We start from the raw sequence: 18,680 nt of genomic DNA, 5'->3' as shown, positions 1-18,680 counted from the left end.
GAGCCACAAGTTGCTATTACACATCAGTCTGCCAAGCCCACTGAAATGCATGCACCAACTGACCCTATGAGCAATATTTTCACACCATTCATAGCAGGGACTGGCTGCAGAAGGAATGGCATTACTAGCATTACTCATACCTCAGTCACTTTCATTTTGTCAAAGCTAAGGATAAAGCTGAGACAGGTCAATGAAAGTAACAAAATTCCTCTAGCAAATACCAGAAGACATAGTGCACTGTAAACACTAGGTCCTGCCAGCAAAGGCACTCGCTAGTCTATTCTATATAAATAAAGTTGTTTCTGATTGTCCGTCTGTTTGTCTGTTCCACCATCACGTCGAAACAGCTGGATAGATCTCAACCAAACTTCATATTTAGGGTATACTCATCCCAGGGAAGGTTTTCATATGCATATCATTTTAAAATCCTTGAATAGACGGGGGGTTTATAGGAAAACCAGAATGGTTTTTCCACCATCACGTTGAAACGGCTGGATGGATCTCAACCAAACTTCATATTTAGAGTATACTCATACCGGGTAAGTTTTCCTTATGCATATCATTTTAAAATATTTGAATAGACGGGGGTCTATAGGAAAATCAGAATGGTTTTTCCGCCATCACGTCGAAACGGCTGGATAAATCTCAACCAAACTTCATATTTGTAGTAAACTCATCCCGAGGAAGGTTTCAATATGCATATCATTTTAAAATCCTTGAATACACGGGGGGTTTATAGGAAAACCAGAATGGTTTTTCCACCATCCCGGCGAAACTGCTGGATAGATCTCAGCCAAACTTCACATTTAGAGTATACGCATCCCGGGAAAGGTTCGAATATGCATATACTGTGGTTTTCCTATAAACACCCCAGTAGTTTTCCTCCATTTTCTCTTATACTATTGATTTTCTGTAAAATTCGTTTACCGTACGTGAAACGTCTCTTCATTATAAGAAACTTTCGTTACGTTCATAATTTACCTTACTCTTCACATGACGGAGAAATTTACAAATTTCTGCTGCTATCATGCTCCGCATTTTCTGACCGACAGACCGACAACGAACCTACAGGTTACCATGGCAACGTCTCTGACTGCATGCCAGTAGGGAAGTAATGTATTGCCATTTTCCATATCATGCTTTTAAATTCGTGGTTGTTACTTGGGTAGATGGCAAGAGAGGCGTCAATCGGCTCATCTGCGGGATATTGGCGGAATATCGTTGGAGGTTATAACCGCCCTCGAATAGATTAAGTAATGACACCATTAGTCATCTTCTTATTTGTTTACCTAAGAATCACTGGACCTAAATTTCTCCTCTGTTACCGCTTTATTATATCCATAACTCACACTAGCATAATTTATTGAGGGGCATTTGATTTTCCAATACATTCACTTGGCATTTACATATTTGTCGTTATCCGGCTGTCCTCAGTTATAATCCATTTTCTATTAGTTTCAACATTCTTAACTGTATTATTTTCTTCCTTAATTACGCCGTATGTACGTGAGTGCTAGAAACAAATGGATGCATTTCCACCAAGATTCGTATTTAGAATACACCTGTCCTTGATAGGTTTTAGGGCAAATATTTTTTCTAAATCCCTGAACTGACTGGGGGTTTATAGGAAACCGAAACAGTGATTTTGCACTTCCAAAAAATATACACAACCAAACTTTATGGAAGTCTACCTACCTTGATAGAAATTAATTTCTAAACCTTTTTTCTCATGTGCATCATTTCGATACGAGGATTAATAAGGGAGATATCATTAACGGACCGTTTTTCTGTACAAGTCCCATCGGACTTGACTCACGAGCGGGTGCGTGTAAAGCGTATTCCTTACAACTTGAAAACTACTGAAGACATTCGAACCAAAATTTATATTTAGCATCCACCTGTCCAAAGGTAGGTTTCAAACGTAAATAACATTTCATGTTCCGGAATGGACTGGCGGTTTATAGGGAACACAAATGGTGATTTTACTCTTCCACAATATATACAGAACAAGACCAACCTGACTGGAAATCGACCAAACCCGATGGAATTCCACTTCTAAACCTTTTTTTCATGTGCATTTTTTCGTCAGGAGGATTAATAATGGAGATATCATGAATGGTCACTTTTGCAGGTTAAGTCCAGCGGACATAGCCCAAAAGGTGTTTTACATGGAGAAGATTCCTTATCTATATAAATCAAATCGTAACGACTGTGTGCCTCTACACTGACTATTTTGGCGAAATTTTCGTACAGCTTTCCGTTTAAGGGGTAATAATAACCATCTCCATAATTTTTGGTTTATTTTCCTGAAAGTCCTAATTTTTACCCGCCTCGCCCAAAATACAGATTGCGGCATAATCTCCCAGAAGAATAAGAAGATAATTGTAATTTGAAAAAATTATACGTTTTAGCCTGTAACGAATGGAAAAATCCTATATCATTAATTTTTCATTTTTTATCCCCGAAGAATATCGAAATATGCAGGCAATTTTAATGATGGTGCAGACCTTCGGAAATTCCTATCACATAACGGATTGCACAATCTCCGTTCAATTTGGAATGATCTACAACCTTGGTCTTATGACTTTTTGCCGTATCAGTATCCCTTTTACGTTTGATTTTTCTCTATTAATCGATGTTAAGTCAATTGGAATTTTCACATGCACAATTCATACTTTCAATTACTTATATGAAATACAGAATCATCATACTCTTCACGAAAATTGGCCCACCCAGTAGGCATATGTGAGCCAAATGCTATGTATGTATCCGAAAAGTAATGTAATGTGAGATAATCTTACAAAACCTTTACCCTGTTCCACGTTTCTAACTCAATCTGACCCAAGAATTGATGACATATCATAGGACCAGCCATTTAGGCCACTAAATCGGGGGTGTCTTATGGTATAATCCTTTGTCGATATAACGTACGTTTAGTAGCAGTTAATCTGTAAATGAAGGTCTTCAATATTGTAAACAGGCATATACTTTCGTATGTCGATCTATATATATTCACTGATGTCAATTTTTAGCGATCGAGAAAGGGTGGGTCTGATATTGTAATCAGTACTCCCCACACCGAATTTGACTGGCAGTAGGAAAGGGTTCCTTCTCAAACTCCTGTGTAACTGTCATTAGTAAGGAAGGCCTACAATTGTAATGAATAGTTCCCTTCTCGATTTGACTTGCAGAAGGCAAGTGAGCATGCAGTTTTGTTTAAAACTCCCCCACCCGATTGTGTTTGGCAGTAGGCAAGGGTGCCCGCCATTATAAAGAAATGTCCTCATCTAAAATGTGACTGGCATTAGGCACAGTGGCCTGCTATTTTGATGGAAACTCACCAACTTGGTGTGACTGGCAGTAAGCTGGCTGGCAGTAGGAAAATGGGCCTGGCATTATAATGATAACTGCACAACTCAATTTCGAGTGATAGTAGGGTAATTGCCTACCATTATAATAGAAACTCCTCAACTGTAATCTGTCTGGAAGTAGGAAAGGGGAAGCCATTTCAACGAAAACTCCCCAAATCGATTCTGTCGGCGTAGTAGGCAATGGGGCCTGCAATTACAATGTAAACTTAACTCGATTTTGAATGCCAGTAGGCAAGTGAGCCTGCCGTTATATCACAAATCCGTAACAAACACGTAATATTGGAAACAACGTACGCGGACCTCCCCATGCTCTTTCTCGGATAACGCTAAGAGACATGCAATTTTAAAACAATCTTATTTACTGCATGTACACTATTTACTTCGATATTCGAATACAATGTAGAATACCGTAGCGAAGCACGGGTACATTCGCTAGTTATAAATAACTGACACACGAAGGAAGGTGCTATTCCACTGCTTATCTATATAAATAAAATTGTAGGGGGTCCACTTTCTGTAATTTCTTTTGTTTTGCCAATTTTTCAGATATTTATCCGTTTTAGGTCAACTCAAGACTGAATCGGTGGTTTTTACTTTTCGTGTCTGTTTGTTTGTCTGTTTGTCTGTCTGTTTCTCTGTTCCACCATCACGTCGAAACGGCTGGATAGATCTCAACCAAACTTCATATTTAGAGTATACTCATCCCGGGAAAGGTTTCGATATGCATATCGTTTTAAAATCTTTGAATACACGGGGGTTTTATAGGAAAACCACAACGTTTTTTTCAGCATCACGTCGAAAAGGCTGGATAGATCTCAACCAAACTTCATATTCAGAATATACTCATCCCGGGGAAGGTTTCGATATTCATATCGTTTTAAAATTTTTGAATACACGCGGGTTTTATAGAAAACCAGAAAGTTTTTCCACCATCACGTCGAAAAGGCTGGATAGATCTCAACCAAACTTCATATTTAGAGTATACACATCCCGGGGAAGGTTTTGATATACATATCAATTTAAAATATTTGAATACACGGGTGGTTTATAGGAAAATCAGAATGGTTTTTCCACCATCACGTCGAAACGGCTGGATAGATCACAACCAAACTTCATATTTAGAGTATACTCATCCCGGGGAAGGTTTCGATATACATATCATTTTAAAATCTTTCAATACACGGGTGGTTTATAGGAAAACCAGAATGGTTTTTCCACCATCACGTCGAAACGGCTGGATAGATCACAACCAAACCTCATATTTAGAGTACACTCATCCCGGGGAAAGTTTCGATATACATATCATTTTAAAATCTTTGAATACACGGGTGGTTTATAGGAAAACCAGAATGGTTTTTCCACCATCACGTCGAAACGGCTGGATAGATCACAACCAAACTTCATATTTAGAGTACACTCATCCCGGGGAAAGTTTCTATATGCATATCATTTTAAAATCTTTGAACAGACGGGGGTTTATAGGAAAACCAGAATGGTTTTTCCACCATCACTTCGAAACGGCTGGATAGATCTCAACCAAACTTCACATTTAGAGTATACTCATCCCGAGGAAGGTTTAGATATGCATATCATTTTAAAATATTTGAATAGACGGGTGTTTATAGGAAAACAAGAATGGTTTTCCTCCATTTTCTCTTATACTATTGATTTTCTGTAAACTTAGTTTACCGTACGTGAAATGTCTCTTCATTATAAACAACAATTTACCTTACTCTTCACATGACGGAGAAATTTACAATTTTCCGCTGGTATCATGCTCTGCATTGAGTGCCCGACAGACCGACAACGAACCTACAGGTTACCATGGCAACGTCTCTGACTGCATGCCAGCAGGGAAGTAACGTATTGCCATTTTCCTCATCATGCTTTTAAATTCGTGGTTGTTCCTTGGGTAGAAGGCAAGAGAGGCGTCAATCGGCCTATCTGCGGGATATTGGTGGAATATCGTTGGATGTTATAACCGCCCTCGAATAGATTAAGTAATAACACCATTAGTCATCTTCTTATTATTTGTTTACCTAAGAATCACTGGACCTAAATTTCTCCTCTGTTACCGCTTTATTATATCCATAACTCACACTAGCATAATTTATTGAGGGGCATTTGATTTTCCAATACATTCACTTGGCATTTACATATTTGTCGTTATCCGGCTGTCCTCAGTTATAATCCATTTTCTATTACTTTCAACTTTCTTAACTGTATTATTTTCTTCCTTAATTACGCCGTATGTACGCGAGTGCTACAAACTACTGGATGTATTTCCACCAAGACTCATATTTAGAATACACCTGTCCTTGATAGGTTTGAGGGCAAATATTGTTTCTAAATCCCTGAACTGACTGGGGGTTTATACGAAACCGAAACAGTGATTTTGCACTTCCACAAAATATACACAACCAAACTTAATGGAAATCTACCTACCTTGGTAGAAATTAATTTCTAAACCTTTTTTCTCATGTGCATCATTTCCATACGAGGATTAATAAGGGAGATATCAATAACGGGCCGTTTTTCTGTACAAGTCCCATCGGACTTGACTCACGAGCCGGTGCGTGAAAAGCGTATTCCTTACAACTTGAAAACTACTGAAGACATTCGAACCGAAATTTATATTTAGCATCCACCTGTCCAGAGGTAGGTTTTAAACGTAAATAACATTTCATGTTCCGGAATGGACTGGCGGTTTATAGGGAACCGAAATGGTGACTTTACTCTTCCACAATATATACAGAACAAGACCAACCTGTCTGGAAATCGACCAAACGTAATAGAATTCCACCTCTAAACCTTTCTTTCATGTGCATATTTTCGTCAGGATGATTAATAAGGGAGATATCATGAATGGTCACTTTTGCAGGTTAAGTCCAGCGGACATAGCCCTAAAGGTGTTTTACATGGGGCAGATTCCTTATCTATATAAATCAAATCGTAACGACTGTGTGCCTCTACATTGACTATTTTGGCGAAATTTTCGTACAGCTTTCCGTTTAAGGGGTAATAATGACCAACTCCATAATTTTTGATTTAGTTTCCTGAAAGTCCTAATTTTTACCCGCCTCGCCCAAAATCCAGATTGCGGCATAATCTGCCAGAAGAAAAAGAAGATGATTGAAATTTGACAAAATTATACGTTTTCGCCTGGAACGAACGGAAAACATCCTAGATCAATAAATTTTTCTCTTTTTATCCCCGAAAAATCTCGAAATATGCAGGCAATTTTAATGATGGTGCAGAACTTCGGAAATTTCTATCACATAACGGAATGCACAATCTCCGTTCAATTTGGAATGATCTACAACCTTGGTCTTATTACTTCTTGCCGTATCTGTATCCCTTTTACGTTTGATTTTTCTCTATTAATCGATGTTAAGTCAATTTGGAATTTTCACATGCATAATTCATACTTTCAATTACTTATATGAAATACAGAATCATCATACTCTTCACGAAAATTGGCCCACCCAGTAGGCATATGTGAGCCAAATGCTATGTATGTATCCGAAAAGTAATGTAATGTGAGATAATCTTACAAAACCTTTACCCTGTTCCACGTTTCTAACTCAATCTGACCCAAGAATTGATGACATATCATAGGACCAGCCATTTAGGCCACTAAATCGGGGGTGTCTTATGGTATAATCCTTTGTCGATATAACGTACGTTTAGTAGCAGTTAATCTGTAAATGAAGGTCTTCAATATTGTAAACAGGCATATACTTTCGTATGTCGATCTATATATATTCACTGATGTCAATTTTTAGCGATCGAGAAAGGGTGGGTCTGATATTGTAATCAGTACTCCCCACACCGAATTTGACTGGCAGTAGGAAAGGGTTCCTTCTCAAACTCCTGTGTAACTGTCATTAGTAAGGAAGGCCTACAATTGTAATGAATAGTTCCCTTCTCGATTTGACTTGCAGAAGGCAAGTGAGCATGCAGTTTTGTTTAAAACTCCCCTACCCGATTGTGTATGGCAGTAGGCAAGGGTGCCCGCCCTTATAAAGAAATGTCTTAATCTAAAATGTGACTGGCATTAGGCATAGTGGCCTGCTATTTTGATGGAAACTCACCAACTTGGTGTGACTGGCAGTAAGCTCGCTGGCAGTAGGAAAATGGGCCTGGCATTATAATGATAACTGCACAACTCAATTTCGAGTGATAGTAGGGTAATTTCCTACCATTATAATAGAAACTCCTCAACTGTAATCTGTCTGGAAGTAGGAAAGGGGGGCTGCCATTTCAACGAACACTCCCCAAATCGATTCTGTCCGCGTAGTAGGCAATGGGGCCTGCAATTACAATGTAAACTTAACTCGATTTTGAATGCCAGTAGGCAAGTGAGCCTGCCGTTATATCACAAATCCGTAACAAACACGTAACATTGGAAACAACGTACGGGGACCTCCCCATGCTCTTTCTCGGATAACGCTAAGAGACATGCAATTTTAAAACAAACTTATTTACTGCATGTACACTATTTACTTCGATATTCGAATACAATGTAGAATACCGTAGCGAAGCACGGGTACATTCGCTAGTCAGAAATAAGAGTGGTAGCTCATTTAACTGTTATAATGTCTAAACAAAAGCATGTAATATTAAAAGGTGTTAAAAACCATATAATAATAGGTGTTTCCGAGGAAAGTTACGAGTTTATTTTCCCTCCTACAAAATTATACTCACAATAAAATAATTAGAAAGATGTCCTAAACAAATAGCACTACAACAGGTGGACCTCTAGGATTGTTCACTGGAGACCATGGGAACACGAGAGAGGCATCGGAAGACCCCAGAAGAGATAGCTCGACGACATAAAGCTGTTGGCTGGAACACGCTGGTTCCAAGTGGCTCAAGACCGAAGACGATGGAAGCACATGGAAGAGGCCTAGCAGTGGATTGAAATAGGCTAGAAAAGAATAAGAAGAATAAGCAAATAGAGCTTTAATCATCCTCTCCAGGCTTTGATGACTCTTCATCGACAAGGATTGCTAAATGCGCCGAACTATACCTTTTCTCAAATGTATCTAACAACCTCAGTGAAAATATCAAGGGAAATTTAGAAAGTGAAACTGCAAAATGATCTCTGTCATGGTTGAAGTACATGGAAGGTCAGTCCCGACAGAGAACATATTACCCGTCCAAATTCGCATAAGTTTACTCTTGAGTAAATGAAGAAAATTGTGGCAAGATATGAACGCTCAGTTAGATAGTGTGACATTCATTAAAATTAATGTAGTGAATTATTTAACACGTTTTCCCAACAAGCATTATTTTATCGTATTAAAAATACTTTCTAATCAAGTTGATCTGGATTCCAGGTGAACGCACTGAATGGTATCAAAGTCACGGTTCGTTGTTGAACATCTGCAAGCTTTAGTGATGAAACAAAGTGAATGAACTTTATTTACGTAACTTTTTTGGTTGTGAGATTCAACTTGATAGAATGAATACAGGAAAAAGCCTCAAGGGGCTATTGTAGGAATCTCTGGGGCAACAGTATTTATGTGCCTTACCGGGCAGCTGACGGGTAATAATTTATCCTGCAGCAGCAAGTTTCTGTTACGACGCTCATTTATCAATACTATCTAGTTTATGGCTCCAAGGAAACACAGCAGCGTCAGGAAGTTCATTCACAAAACTTGAGAGCGGAATGAAATTTCTTTCTCTCCTTCACGTTAGATACTTTGATCTATCCACTGACGAGAGCTACACTCTAACATACGGTCAGTAAATGTTGTGAACATTACGTTCAAACAAAGTTCAGCTGCACACTCTCAAATCCCTTGTATTCAATTACAGTCCAGGTGATGTAGATAGGAAAGTAAATCCATATCCTTATCGTTCATGAAGGCCCTAGCAGAAGTAAAACGTAAATAGCGCTCTTCGGTAAACAAGAACCCATTTGTTTCCAACAATGAACATGGTACTCATTCCTGAGTCCTGACAGAGACACGAACCATATACTTCGGAATGAACGAAGACCAGTCTTACAGGCTGTTAGGTACCTTCGTTAAATTAATTTAGGTGAGTAGGGACATTGAATAATTTTGAAACTACGACTGTAGCACCTGAAGGAGTATCTTCATGTGAATGATTGTGAATACAGTATATACCCATAACAATGTATTGCATATGCATGTTTGAGTGTCTTATACTCCTGAATGAGACATCATCCCCATTTCAACGTTTTCATTCAAATTAAAAATCCCTAAAATAATTATAATAGAATGTACATTTTACAGTGCAACGTCCTGTAACCCACAATGAACTACTGGGATCTGGCGACACTCCTTGAAGGTCACAAATATCGAGATGATCGGCCACTACGGACAACTTATTCATAACATGAGCAGAGAAGCAGAAAAAATTAAGTTGCTTCGATAATCATGAAACATGGGAAGTTTCAATTACAGGAAGAAGCATGTGAATAATTTCAAGAATTATAGTACTCATTCCCTCGAAATTCCATCATGGTTTAAACATGGTACGTACGTAGCCTATCTACATCATGTTACGATCCCTGGCAGGTAAGTGTTTATTTTTTTATTATATATAATCTTTTGACATATTGTGAATTCAGAGCTGTGTTGAATTCTGAAATGATGGTTCTTACAATGGAAGCGAAGGTGTTTATCGTAGAACATTATTTTCTGTCATGCCGAGGGGAATGTCAGAATGGGCCGAGATTGCTTCACGTTAAAGAACAGTATGATGAGCGACTTAATAAGGAGGCACCAAGTAATACAAAATATTAGCAAACGTTGACAAGTTTCTTCACACAGGATCAGTCTTATGTCAACAAAAGGGGACAACAGGGCGTCCAAGCACCGTCATCACAAACGAGAATCATGGACGAATTTTGTAAGAGATGTTAAGTCCCCAAAACTTAGTATAGGACGAACATCGCTGAAACTCAGCTTGGGCGATAGGTCTGTTTAAAGAGATGGGTACATTTGTATACCGAATTCAAGTTTCTCAGCGTCTATCAGAAAGGGGTGAGTAAGCCAGATTCCTGTGTTGACCGTGACGTAAGAGAACCCTGATTTCTTCTGCAATATATGGTTTTCAGATAAAAGTCATGTTCACCTTCACGGCTACTCTTATTTTAGGGTTCATTTTCCGTCGCACCAGGAACATTCCGCTCAAACGACAATAGACGCAGCAATACGGAACTACAGCCCACACCGCGGGGTACTCATTTACCCTTCTGCACTTACACTTTGGGGATCGTCAAATTTCTCAGGAAACTCTATCGCCGTATCATTCTTCTCCTTGAATCTCACGGCCCCAGATGACTACGTATGGGGTATGTTTAAGGAATCAGTTGTAAAGATAGATGACCCCACCTATAAATATTCCCGAATTACTAGAGAAAACACCTTCATTTTTGTGCCCTGACAGGAAACTTTGTTCATCAACATGTTCAATAATATTCAGAAACATTATGAACAATATGTGGCACGAGTTGGTACACATTTTGAACACATGCTGTACTAACGCATTTAAAGAAACCCTCAGTGTCGTTCGGTTTACCTCATACGGTATAAAAATAAAGCTAATTCAATGTCGAGTTTATCCTTACATAGCTGAGCTTCGAGCTAATTCTCCCCAACCGGCCCAAAAGTTGGACAGATGGATTTCGTATCCATGGTCTATAAATAACAGACGCGAAAATAGCAAGAATCACTAACAGTGTCAATAGTAGGGAGAAATGGTAGGAGAGCATTGCTAATAAAATGAACGTGACCATTTGGCAAGAATCACATTCACACAACGTAAAGAACTTTCACTTAACCACGAGATATCGTTGGCGCTCGAAACACATGCTTCATGGTATGAACCGCAGCAGCAAGCTCACTATTATAAATAACATAAGACATAGTTGCTTAGAACTGACGTTTAATGAAGACTTCTGCTGCTGAGTGATTTGGGATCTTAAATATTTAACAACATTCCAATGATTTTCCTATATCTGTAACGATTGTGAAAAACCGGGTAACTGACAATTCACTTCCTAACCATTATTTTCCTTAAGACTGGTCACGCCTCTCAGCCACGTACGGATATGCAGTCCATCCGGACAATTGTCGTTGTGTTCATTTTCATATACATATGTGTACAGGAAAATGAACCTTACATACCTTGTAGCATAATTAGGCCTGCTGCAGAAATATATCGTCGTTGCCGGGACAAAACCTCGTATGTGATAATATTCTTTGAGATATACTGACCCGCAGCACATACATTATGAAGAGCGAGAATGCCTTGACAACATGCACACAATATTGTACCTTCCATGACAGGATCTTACCGGCCGAAGCTCTAAGTTAAAATATTTCACATAGGAGGTTTTGTCCCGCCAGCGACGATATGCATGATTCCCTCCTACAGTATAATGCACGTAAGGTTCATTTTTCTGTACAAATCGGCATAGAAATATGAACACAAGGACACTGGTTCTGATGGACTGCATATCCGTACGTGGCTGAGAGGCGTGACCAGTCTTAAGGAAAATAATGGTTAGGAGGTACATTGACAGTTACCCGGTTTTTCACAATCGTTACAGATATTAGCTCTTCTCTTACAGTAAATGGGGTGAACAATCCTGATGAGTTCAATGACTCACCCTTCATTCGGTGTTCATGGTGCAAGTTAAAGTGTGCGTTGATTCTTTGACTACTATGACTTCAATCAATTTGGGTAATGTAATTCCTATCGAGTATGGACCATATTTCTCTGCAGAGGCAGATGAATTTCTCACAACCCAAAGATAAACTTTTTATGTTTTTGAAGGGGATATAGTTTCCCTCTAGTAGGTAATATTGTGCATGTGAGCTAGACGTCGTTTGATACATTTAATGATTTCAATATTATACTTTGAAATCACGTCGACGAAGCAGGTAAACTGATAGTAAATGCTTCCCATCCTCTCTCCAGGCAAAACCTCGAGCAGTACATGTTATTGTTGACCACCGTGGTCAGGGGATTAGCATAGTAATTCCTCTCCAGTTGGTACAGGTTCAATTTTGTCGAAACAACTTATTTTCTGCGATTTTTCACTTCACTTCTAGACTACATCCGGGAAGGCATTTTATAAATAGGCCACGACCTCTCCATTTCTTCGTTTACCTAAACATCGTACCAGCTACACAATAGCTACACACATTAAGCGCACTGGACTCTTGATTACAATATAGTAAGCCCCATACATGAACCAATATGAACACATACATTGATATATTGAGTCCTTGGACAGATTTATTATAGTCACGTTATCAGAAATTGCAAGAGCTCAGGTTGACATGTATCTCTTATTCACGAAACTTCCATTAGTCTGTATTTGAATTAATAATAATAATAATAATAATAATAATAATAATAATAATAATAATAATAATAATAATAATAATAATAATAATAATAATAATAATAATAATAATAACTATTAAACTGTCATTTATTGTAAACTTGGATTGAAGCTCAGGTCTTTATATTTCAAATTGAGAGGTTATATATTTATTTGCTCAGTCGGTATGAAACTATTCATCCATCATACATAAGTACACGTGTGCTTACGTTTCTAGTAAGTATTGGCAACAAAGCACCAACAAGGCGAACCCATTATTTACTGATGTAATAGCCGATGTCAGCATCAGCCTCTGCGCTATATGTGCAATCCAGGCTCATGCATGAGATTCTGGCAGTTAAATTTCAAAGCCAGCGTCGGGTCGGAATTAGAATTATTTATTAGATCTAGGTTACGGACCTAGCTTCGACAGAGAAGAAAGAACGCGGAAACTACAGGAAAGAAAGCAGAGGCTGGCAGTCAGGATCGTCTGAAGTTGAGAGGTTAAATATGCATGACTCCTGCACAAATGGGAATGTGATGAAAGGGCTGTCACGACCACATAGAACCAAGCGTGCTACCAGCCGATCAATGCCACCCAGATCTTCCAGCCGACCTCCTGTTGCTGGATGTCGAGGTACACGTGTCCCCCAATGCGGCATTACGTTATCATATTTGCCAGTGTCTGAAAGCGATCATCTACATTTATCTCGGCATCATGACTGAGAAAAGTGTTCTTTTTCCTTTTTTGCTATAGGCTTTACGTCGCACCGACACAGATAGGTCTTATGGCATTTTTTTCTTTAGAAACAGTTTCAGACCTGGGGTCAGAATCGAAGTTTAAAATAGCAACCTTAAGTTTTTGTACGATTTGGGATGTACGTTATTTTCAGGTTAACAAAGTCACTTTCAATATTACACGTCTATGAGTGTATTTTCTTCATTTAATCCATAATCCCCAGGGTCAGCTCATTCACATGCCAGGCTGAGAGTAAATCTGTTTCCGTAGCATTACCCTGTACACACTTCAGAATATTGCTGAAGTTTAACCACTAAAGTACTGAGGTAATTACTTCCGTTCTGTGCGATTACTTGCGCGAAGAGTGACTTTCAAAGTTCGTTCATGCTCTCGTGAAGAATTAGCAGGCCAAAGGATTCATGGAAAGTTGAAAGTGTTTCATCGTTAAAGATAGCCTCGGGTCTGTAAAATTAGTCGTGTTCACATAACTACGCCGAATAACTGAATACGACTGCGTACGCTAAATACAGGATGATCACAATATTAAGAGTCACGTACAACTACAAGCTCGCTTATTACTTAGTACAGGTTTGGTGATCGCGTGTTTTATGTTGATAGAGCGGGGACTGAGCTAGGTAAAGTATTCAAATGCTTCGCTTGTCTAATTTAATTGGAGAATAAAATTAATCAGGTATGTATAGTGCATAACAGGACTATGTAATGTTCCACTATATTCTATAGGAATGTAATATGTGTTATTGAAATAACGTCTGCCCATACTTGAGAATGCACGTTTGGATGATGGCGTGCATTCTTCTTTCATCCTTTCCCTATCTTTCTTGTTACTGTGTGTATGCCTACGCCGTTAGAATTTATGAAGTGGATAATGGTATGAAACTCTTTTCTTGAACGATGCCCTCCCATTGGATATTTCGGATATTTCCTTGCAAAGTCATTGGTCTAAAAATTTAACTTGGTTCTCTGGCCTTCCAATTTCGTGCATTCTCCACTGGAGGAATGGCAATCATTTAACAGATTTATCACATTATAGGAGCCCGTACAATAGAAATCTTGGGCCTGAAAATGGAGTCAAGTTATGAATAACTGTCATATGAGCAACATATATTCTAGAATCAACAAAATACATAGGCATGATACATTCATTTAAATTGACAGCTCATCAAATGACCTTAAACTTGAAAGAGACACAAAGATTTCTCATGAAAGTGAGCATGATTTTACGACGGTAATTCAACCAAACTATGTATTTGGAATCTACTCACACAGGATTGTGTTATCTATCAGGTGCATATGATGTCGTGGTAATCAAATGGTGTTGTTATTTATAGGAAGATTGTTCTGAAATATTTTCTTTAACGTTAGGTTTATCAAAAGGCTGAATATAACAAACGTCTAAACACATGTTATTTCCGTTCCTTTATGCAACCGTTTAACTCCACCTCTGGCCTTGATAACCGTCTGGATTCGGTTAGGAAGTGAGTGCACAAGGTTGTACAGGTACGTCGCATCCAGGTTCAGCCACTCGCTGAGAATTTGATCGCTCAACTCCACCAAATTGCGGGGGTGCTGATGTCGGCGTTTTGCACGCTGTTCCAACTTGTCCCACAGATTTTTAATGGGGTTCAAGTCAGGTGATTTTGCAGGCTAAAAGAGATGTAATGGGGGGTGTTCATAAAGCCAGTCACATGTTCGCCCAGCCCGATGAACTTTGCTAATGTCAATCTGAAAAGTCGGGATTATCAGTAGCATACTCATCATGCTGATGTTGACTAAAACGCAACGCTTGAACATCCAGAATGATTAAATAAACATGCTGGTTCATGTTAGTGGTCAGCTCAGTGAGCAGGTCCCAATCCATGGTACGAAAAACATCCCCAAAACATCACAGACCCACCTTCGGCTTGAACCTGACCATGCACACATCAAGGATGAAATGCTTCATTTGGCCTTCGGTGCACTCTACGACGTGTGTCATTGGAATCAGGCAAAAACGTGATTCGTTTGACCATATTACGTTCCGCCAGTCAGCTACTGTCCACGTTCGACGATTTCTACCCCATTGAAGATGCGCAGGTTTATGTGCCTGTGTGAGCAATGGCCTCTTGCGAGGTCACCGACTCCAAATGTTCATTGCATGCAGGTCCTGTCGCAATATTCTCTCGCTAACAGGTTGAGATGGACCTTCATTCACTGACTGCAGCAATTCCTGTCGGGTTCGGAAGCGAATTTGATTCCCTCTCTGTCCGAAATCTTTGCCGTCCACAATTCTGACAGCCACTTGTAGTACACTACTGCTTGTAGACACTTTGAACAGTCCGCTGCGAAACACCAACAAATCTAGCAACTTCACGCACCGTATGGCCATGAGCACGGCCAAACATGATTGCCTCTTTTTGTCACTCTGTCATATCCCTTACATCTACGCATGTTGACGTACACTGTCCGCTTGAAACATCAATGTCTCACTGATCGCTCACGTAGAGACAGTGCGTAATCTGTTGAGCACGGAACTCGTTTGTTGCGCCATCTGTACAGGCTTAACGATCCATCTGCGCGTGCGCACTAGTGTGACTATTATTATTATATCCGTATGTACTAATGAATTCGTTTGTTAGTATTATCTGCGTGCAGTTAACACAAGTACCATCACTGCATCCATCCTGCTTCGTTCTCCCTCCGCAGCCAGCTGCCACGAGCGGGGGAAGTGGTTCCCGCTTCCCAGAACAACGAGTTCATGATGTATAGAGAAGAGTTTTATTTCCTTGTATTCGTATAGATAGATTCATTCCTTACGTTGCCATTATTCTAATACCAATTATGACCTCCAAATGTACAGTCCTTAGTAACCAATTGGGTGATTTATTTCATGAATATCGATGGCTTACTTCTAAAACCTCGTATCTCGTATCTCCCAAGGCACTTCCTTAAGACTGGTCACGCCTCCCAGCCACACATGGATGTACAGTCCATCAGAACAATTTTCGTTGTGTTAATTTTTCTATGGTAATGTGTAAAGGAAAATGAACCTTAAATACGTTAAACTGTAGGAGTGCTTAAATTCGCCATGAAAACTACATCCGTACAGAACTGTATGCTAAAGTCCATTTTCCTTTACACGTCTGCACAGCAAAATGAACACTACGAAAAAGATTCTGATAGACTGCATATGCAGTAAATATGTGGCTGGGAGGCGTGGCCAATGTTAAGGAATATAATGGGAGGGAAGAACATTGTGACATACGAGGTTTTAGAAGTAAGCCGACGATATGTAAGGACTCTTTTGATCTCAGCTCCCAATATTTCAAATCTTCATTATAATACGTACGTATATCTTACTCACTATTGAACGGATAATATTCGAATTTTCATCAATTTACCGAGCTCGATACATGCAGTCGCTTAAGTGCGGCCAGTATCCAGTAATCGGCAGATAGTGGGTTCGAATCCCACTGTCGGCAGCCCTGAAGATGGTTTTCCGTTGTTTCCCATTTTCACACCAGGCAAATGCTGGGGCTATACCTTAATTAAGGCCACGGGCTCTTCCTTCCCATTCCTAGGCCTTTCCTATCCCATCGTCGCAATAAGAGCTATCTGTGTCGGTGCGACGTAAAGCAATAGCAAAAAATAGCTAAATTTTTATCAATTTATCAATAAATTCATAAAGTCACTGAAATAAATTCGTAATCAATTATTTCTCATAGTCTGAATTATAGACATGCTATGTACACTGCCGGCTAAAATTTCCGGACAAGCATTGAATTGTTAAAGAATGGAATGAGATTAAAATAAAACAACATAACTATACAAGTAATTGGCAATACATATTATAAAACTAATATTTTACAACAAAACTACGTTTTAACATTACATCTGAGCAAGAAATATGCAATACGTACACATTTATTCTCAAAGATCACCAGAACACATAAAACTCTCTTCTCGTCAAAGAAACCCCACTTTGCTGCAAGTACACTTTTAACTATTCTCGGCATTCTCAGAACAAATTTTGCTAATATTGATGCAGGTATACTTTGCCAGGCATTCTGCAATACACCCACAGCTTTTCCGATGAAGGACACTCTTTCCGGTCTTGCGGATCCAACTCCTCCCACAGCAGCTCAATTGGATTTAAGTCCTGAATTGGCGGGGGGCCATTCCATTAAAAGCAATTTCCCAGAATTTTATTGGTTTTGCAGATAAGTCATGCAACAGTGAGACGTGTGTCTGGGGTCATTGTTTCGTTGGAGGACAAACCAACGTTGCTGTCCAGACAGAGGAGCATAACGAGATAGGATGGAATGGTAGACACTTTTGTCCAGTGTTCCTTGAATTCGATGCAGTCCTACAACTCCACTGAATGCGAAGCAACCACAAACCAACACAGAGTCCCCTCCATGTTTCACTGTAGGTGTTATACAGTAGGAAGCATTTTTTCCGATGCTGAACGTCTAACATAAATTCATCGCCGTTGTTAGAAAACCTTCGAAACTTGGTTACATTAACATATTCTGTCATTAAACAATCATTAAACATTTTCTTGCGGGTACATATGTTTTGTCTTGAAACTTTTGGCGAGCAATGTATATGTATATCCCTTATTCCGTTCAAAAATGAATAAGTATGAAATAATTCAAATCATAAGAAGAACTTAGCTCTTGTAATTGAACTCAGAAGTGCAAATTTAAATTTCTAAATGCAGATGATTCAAAGACACCCGACCAGAATTTCACAATTTTAACAATGATGAGGTAGAAAAATCCAACTCCTTTATACACAGTTTTATTTATGAAATCTGAGAGAGAACAATGGATAAAAACCGAAAGGCAGTTTCATTTCAATTATAACTGCTCTTCTGATCGGAGTAATATTTCTAATATTGAATTACCTAAAATTACTACCGCTGTTGCTTTATTTTAGGAACCAAGGATACATTTCATCATCAGTCTCGTGTACAAGAGATGTCGAACAACTTGTGCTTTTGTAGAGTTTTAGTTAATATGGATAACAGTTTCAAAAAGTGATCTGGGAATTTTAGCACAGCAGTATTCCAAGTATATTCTTAATGAATGTGTGGGAAAACCCACAATCTGTGTCAGAATTTGAACGTCGGAACACTATCAGTGCATCTGATGAGTTTTAAGAAACATTTTGTTAATAATTAAAATCACAATAATATCAT

The sequence above is a fragment of the Anabrus simplex genome, chromosome 2 (genome assembly GCF_040414725.1).
Source record: "Anabrus simplex isolate iqAnaSimp1 chromosome 2, ASM4041472v1, whole genome shotgun sequence".
NCBI classification, from domain to species: Eukaryota; Metazoa; Arthropoda; class Insecta; order Orthoptera; family Tettigoniidae; genus Anabrus; species Anabrus simplex.
This window is presented reverse-complemented; position numbering follows the sequence as displayed.